This window comes from Cupressus sempervirens, chromosome 8 (assembly GCF_028749045.1).
Source record: "Cupressus sempervirens isolate cs-2001-9-10 chromosome 8, ASM2874904v1, whole genome shotgun sequence".
Classification (NCBI taxonomy): Eukaryota; Viridiplantae; Streptophyta; class Pinopsida; order Cupressales; family Cupressaceae; genus Cupressus; species Cupressus sempervirens.
The window spans coordinates 469066857-469073390 of NC_143125.1; the positions used below are offsets into that span (position 1 = coordinate 469066857).

General features: G+C 35.1%; 1 pseudogene; it reads left to right on the forward strand.

Moving 5' to 3' along the window:
- The first annotated feature begins 2108 nt into the window (after positions 1-2108).
- Positions 2109-4284, forward strand: LOC149543269 (uncharacterized; annotated as a pseudogene).
- The last annotated feature ends 2250 nt before the right edge of the window (positions 4285-6534 follow it).

Genomic DNA, 6534 nt, shown 5'->3' on the forward strand with positions numbered 1-6534 from the left:
AACCAGTGACTGGTTAGGCAAAGTCAACTGTACTTATTCTGAAGTTTCCAATGTAGATTCTCTCCTACCACTTGTAGTCACTATTATTGGTGGGAGAGAATGAGGTTGTGATAATTTATTTGTACTATATTAACGAAATTTAGGAGAGTGGGAAAAATTGGTGTAAGTGCAGTGTTGGATGGTAATTACTGATGGAGGTTTAGCCTGGATTAGACACTAGTCTAATAGACAGTGGATCATTTCATGTTTGAAGATGTTTGGGGGGTGAATCCTTCATGTTGGGACATAAATTGAAGTGTCGATGCAATTAGTTTGGCCTGGAGTGGTCTGGAATAGTTTTTTTGATCAAACCCTCATGGTATGTCCCTAAAATCAAAGGTTTAGTAGCTAGGCAGATGGGTATGGGATAAATTCACAAAAACCTAAGAATCTATGGTTTTGAAACATTAGGAAAGACTATTGAGCCTTTGGAGTCATAGGGATGAATGGAGATGTGGGTTGTTTTGTAAACATGAGGAATTAGGCCTAGTGTGGATAGGCTAGGGGTATTGGATCTTGGGTATGGTCCAAAGGAGTTGGTATTGAAACTTAGGGAGGATTTGTAGATCCCAAAAGGGTATCTAAAACACATTTGAGTTTCCTTGGTGGTTTGGAAAAGTTGGAGGAAAACCCAAATTAGTGACTGGTGAGGGCTACTAGCTTTAAGGGCTAGATGTGAGTGTTGGGTAAGAGATTAGTGGTCCAGAATGAAGGGATGGATGGAACATGGTTTTTAAGCCATAAGAAGATGTTTCATGAAGGAAGAATGAAGTTTGAGGCCTTGGAAGAAGTTATGGTGTTTGGGAAGCATTAAGTGCACTTGGGTAGCCTAGAAGAAAGTTCTTGAGGGGACATTGGAAGTGAGGAGTGTTGCAAAGTTGATTAGATGTTGCTGCTTGATAAAAATGTTCATCATATGGCCATTTCAATCTGCAAACCTCTGCAATTCCTCTATTGTGCTAACATTATACTTGGCATTAATGACAAAATGTCTAAAAATAAAAAAGGGAGGAATCATAAAACATCAAGGAACCAATTAATCGAGTAAAATCAAAGCAAATAAGAAGTTAAATATGCAAATCATGAAATGGGAATAAGAAAAGATCAGCACTTTAGACCATTAATAAAGGATCGATCAAGAGGATTGTCCATTGAATCAAGAAATTCTAAAAAGTAACCAGCAATATACATATATACATGTATAAATTTAGCAAGTTTCTTGAGAATCATAAAAAGAGATTATTCAAGGAATTGATTACCAATTCATCTTGGATTCGTAATTTTTTTAAAAATTCTTTGGAAGGTATAGGAGTCATGGTTCCCTCAGTTAAGTAGCCCACGCCAAGTTAGTTTTCTTGTGGGCCACAGGGTCAAAGACTTGGATGGTTGTTCTACTCTAGGGCTAAGTTGTGGGTGACAGTCTCTGTGCATCCTACCATGCTTTCCCCTCAAATTTTTCTAAATGGTTGGCTATAAGAAATATGTTATGAATAGATCCAATGCATTTAGGATACTCTTGTTTATAACAGGATTTACTTATGATCATAGTCCAATGTTTTCTTCCCTTGAAATAATTACTTGTTCATAAGAAATTCCATTTTCAACAGCTATATTGATAAATTGCCTATCTGAAGATAATTTCTTGGATGTATATGTAGGTCAATCTTTACTAATCAGTATTAGTCCTTTTGTGCACTCTTCATCCTAATTCCTTAGATAATACTTGATGATTATATTTTGCTCATGCAGGGGACTACTGTTAATTATTGTTTGATCTAGTCATGCCTTAAACTCTGAATTCTCCTTTAATGAGTACTGGTTGCTGGTTGAGTACGGATTATTTATCACTTAGATTCACATCACTTGTATCCCTTTCAATGTTTAAACTTTAGATGGAACCCTCCTTTATTGGTGGGAGGGTCATTGCCTTCCATAAGGATTGTGAGTCACTACTTTTCATTGTTACCTTATGAGTAATATATTATTCTCCAAATTGATCTTTGTATCCAAGTAGAACACCAAACTGATAGAGATGAACGGATTTGTTAGTGTTGTAATACAGAATGCAAATGAAAATGGAGAAGGTGACAACAATTCTTATGCACAGATACCCTTATCTACATGAACATTCACAACATGCTATGATTGTAGTTGTGGTTGGTTCTATTTTCTTCATATTAGTTGATAACTTCCAAACTCTTATTCACAAGTTGGATAACAACAATATAATCTGGTGGTCTATATATGCATGTTTCTTTGGTTTTCTCTATTTCTTTTCCTCTCCTTTCCTGGGACGAACCATTCAGCCAAGCTACTCAAACTTCAGTCAATGGTACTGCACAAATTTTCAAATATGAAATAAATTATGTGTTTTAAACCTTAAAATTTATTGGATAATATTTATATGGCTAAGTGACATTTTTGTCCAAATATTCCTTGCTTAAAAAAGTTCTAAACCAAGGAATGGATTTACACATTGCAGGTATGTGCTGTGGCTTTTAATTGCTGGCATGTATCATTTACCAACCATGCAGTCAATGGGAGTCGACATCAAAATGAGCGTAGTCTCTATTTTTGACATTATTTGTATTGTCTATCTTGGCTCTTTTGGTTTTCCATATTACATTTCTTGGGCTATGGTATATGGGCCTCGTTGCACGCTTTGCAGGAAAATGACCTAAGATTCTTGCCATTATGCAAAATAGTGTTGTAAGAGCTATTATTTGTCTGAAACTGATCATATGTTAATTTGTTTGATATGACAGGTTTAGCATTGAAACCCAAGCCTTTCTTCTTATGATTAAGTTAATTTTGTCTGTTGTTGCTGCAGGTTTTAAGCACAGCATGTTGTGTTTTTTACAGCTATTGTGGCAATAGAGCCCCAGCTAGAACAAAATCATTTGGAAGCAAAGATTTTGGTCTTGTTGTGGATACATTTATAAAAAGGTGGCTACAAGTACATGAATTGAAGGAGCAGGTTTGCTCTAATTGGTTTGCATCTGTTGGATCTGCAAGTGACTACCCAGTATTTTCCAAATGGGTTTTTTATGGTCAGGTAAGTGGCTATCTATCTGAGAGTGACTTTCTTATCTCCAATCTAGGAATACACAATTTGCAATCATACTTTTTATTGGACAAACTATGTTCCAAAGTAACAACTAATCTTTACAAATTAAGTATGTTCTGAAGTAAACAAATAAATTTGGATTGCTGTTGTTTCTGGATTAGATCATGTGTGAGTTTTTGTATTCAAAAATTCATAGATGGTCTAATCTAGAAACAACAACAATTAAATTTATAGATTGTGGGAAATCTGATACCATTAAATAAAATTTGGTCAATGGGAGTATCTTTACTAACCATATGTTTCATTTGTAGTCAGCTGACATAATCTCACCTATGTTTTCTTTGTGGGCAACATTTATAGGATTATACATTGCAAATTATGTAGTTGAAAGGTCAACTGGGTATGTCACATTGAAAATTGCTTTACAAGGTTGATTGTTTTGAAATTATCATTTGTCACTTTATCTTGACTTTTGTGAAATTTCATTATTTTTGTTTCAATTTGTATTTTTAGATGGGCTTTGACACATCCTCAGTCAGCATCAGTTTCTGATATTCGAAAGGCATCTGCAGCTCCAGATTTCTTAGACATGGTTCCTTGGTACTCAGGGTATGTACTCTGTTCCACTAATTCCAAGGTGTATTTTTGCCACTGAGGAAGCTTGTGTTAGTGATTCAAGATGACAAGAGTGTATCATTTCAGGACATCGGCAAATTTGTTCAAGATAGCATTTGATCTTTTGGTATGTGTAACATTGTTTCTTGGACACTTTGATATGTGAATGATGCAGGCATGTCTACTCAATATATCAAAGTTTCTTAATCTATAATCTTGTTATGTTATTCTCTTTCATTGTAGTAAGTAATTGTGATATTACTTGCCATGTTTTAAAATTTGTCAGGTCTTACTTTGTGTGATAATTTATAGTTTCTTTATTTGATTAGGCAACAATGACTAAGGCACAGAGTAATGATCCAAAGGAAGGTTTTCTTTTTAATCATCTAAGTGCAAGAGAAGGACTATGGTTTGACTTCATGGCAGACACTGGGGATGGTGGCAATTCTACATATAGTGTTGCTTGATTGCTTTCTCAACCTTCCCTTTAAGTAAGCCAGAATAATATTGTTAAAGAACTTCCACGTGGAGACTTGCTTCTTATTGGAGGAGATCTTGCGTGAGTTGATTCTCATTTTCACTTATGCTAGGATTAATCAGAGAAACAAAAATGAACTCTGTAAATGATTCAAAGTTTTGCTTGTCCAGTGATTTTTTCTGTGGTAGTTCTATACTTGAAGGATTCATATGTTGAAACCAATGATGAAAGTGTGACATGGATTCGCTGATTGGTGCCTGGGCTGGTTCAGAGTAATTTGAATGGATTTTATTTGCAAAAGACTGAACAATGTAGATTACATATATTTAATATTAGCCAATGAATTTGACTTTAATTCTAGAAAAGAATGGTGATGTTTTGCACGAGGGAATGACATATGTGCTAGATATGGATTTAGTTGATAAATATCTTCACTAAAAATTGCATATTTTTGTTAATGTTCTAAGCTTAAATGAAGTAATATAGGTACTTGAAGCAAAAAAGTTACCGGTTTTCATGTGTCAAGCTAGACTAAATTTATGACATTTTCTTGAAGCTTCTTTTGATTAATACTTACAGTCATCAATTACTTTTTCAGCTAAAACGACGAGCATTACCTTGTTACATTGAAACAATTCAATAGGAGATCAATGCAAATATGAGGGGCATACTTGTTGATTGGCTTGTTGAGGTTTGTTGCTTACTGCATTTCTTCATGCTATCTGTATATTTATTTTGCCCTATTGCAGTTGTGCAATTAATCTATATAATCAATTCAAAATTAGATTGTTGTAACAGGTTGCCGAGGACTACAAGCTTGTGCCAGATATACTTTACTTGCATGCTTGTTGCCTCGTGTGTACTTCTTGCCTACTGTAACATTTTTTTTTCTTTTCTTTTCTTTGGTCAATTTTTAACTACTGCTTTGATGTCACTTTCAAGAAGTACGAAGAAATTTGTGCTCCACATGTGGAATAATTTTGTTACATTACAGATAATAGTTACACAAGGGAGGAGGTACAATTTTCCTTTTGTATTGCAAGATGATTTGTCACATCTCTCTTGGACGGTATTCTTAAAATGGGAATTATCCTCGGTCTTTAGAATCCTACGCTAGAACATTACACAGGCTATAAAGTATTAGAGATGAAGGATTGTATTCATGCATTGCATAATTTACAACTAAATAGAAAAGGGTGTGCATTGACTGTAGTTAGGGAGAAGTATCACCAACACAAGGTATCTGAATATCTTCTAGCATTTAAAATTCTAAATTTATCACCCCCATAGTCAATAATTTCCAACATCTTTCTTTTGTATTTATAGTTCAAATGTGTGGAAAAATTTTCTTTTGTACTATGATTTGACAGGCTTCCATAGAGAAAAATCAAAAGAGAAATAATAGTATTTTATGCATTGTAGGTCAAGATCTAGTGCACAAGCTCATCAGAGAGTTGATAACATTGAAAAGAATCAATGAACAGGTTGACTCCCATTGATACCCCCACCACCAGGACTTTAAAATATTGATACTCATGGCCATAAAACTAAGCAGACAATGGATTTCCTTAGTGGTGATGCTTACGAGTCACCAACTACTGCAACTCCACCAATAGCTAGCATAGTCAATGAGAAATACACACATTCACCACCAGTATCTCTTTCTCAGCAAACTTCACCATATCCTTTGAATTCACAATCAAATTCTCCATATCAAAATGGAGGTTACTCTTCAGGGATGTCATCAACATAATAGAATGAATACCAGAAGTTTCCACACCATGGCCCAAAGTCATATTTTGACAAATCTAGCCAGGGTTTGCAATGGTCAAATCCAACAAGACAGTCTCTTAGTCCACAACAACCAGTTCTGTTATATGGGCCACAATCACAGAATTCAAAGGCATCAACACAAAAGACTTCTGAAAGCCTTCCTCTCGCTCCTTGGGAAGTGGAGCAATCACAAACTACATCACAAGGTGTAGATAATCTGCAAGGACCTCCCATATATGATAGCAATGTTATATCAGTTATTCCCCCTCCTCCATCAAAGTACAATCAGAGACAATAGTTTTTTCAGCAGCAACAAGCTTTGGGTTATGGCCAGTCTACACATGGTTACAGTGAATCAACACATGATGAGTTGATATCAAGGACACAAAACATCTCCATTCACGATGGAAATTACAATGATGCATATCCACAACAATCTTTAACTTCTAGCAAACAAGTTAAACTTGAAGATAAGTTGTTTGAAGACCTGGTTGACTTTGCCAAGGCAAAAAGTAAAGCTTCACCCAGTAAAAGCGAAAGTTTTTAAAAATTAGAGGTTGTT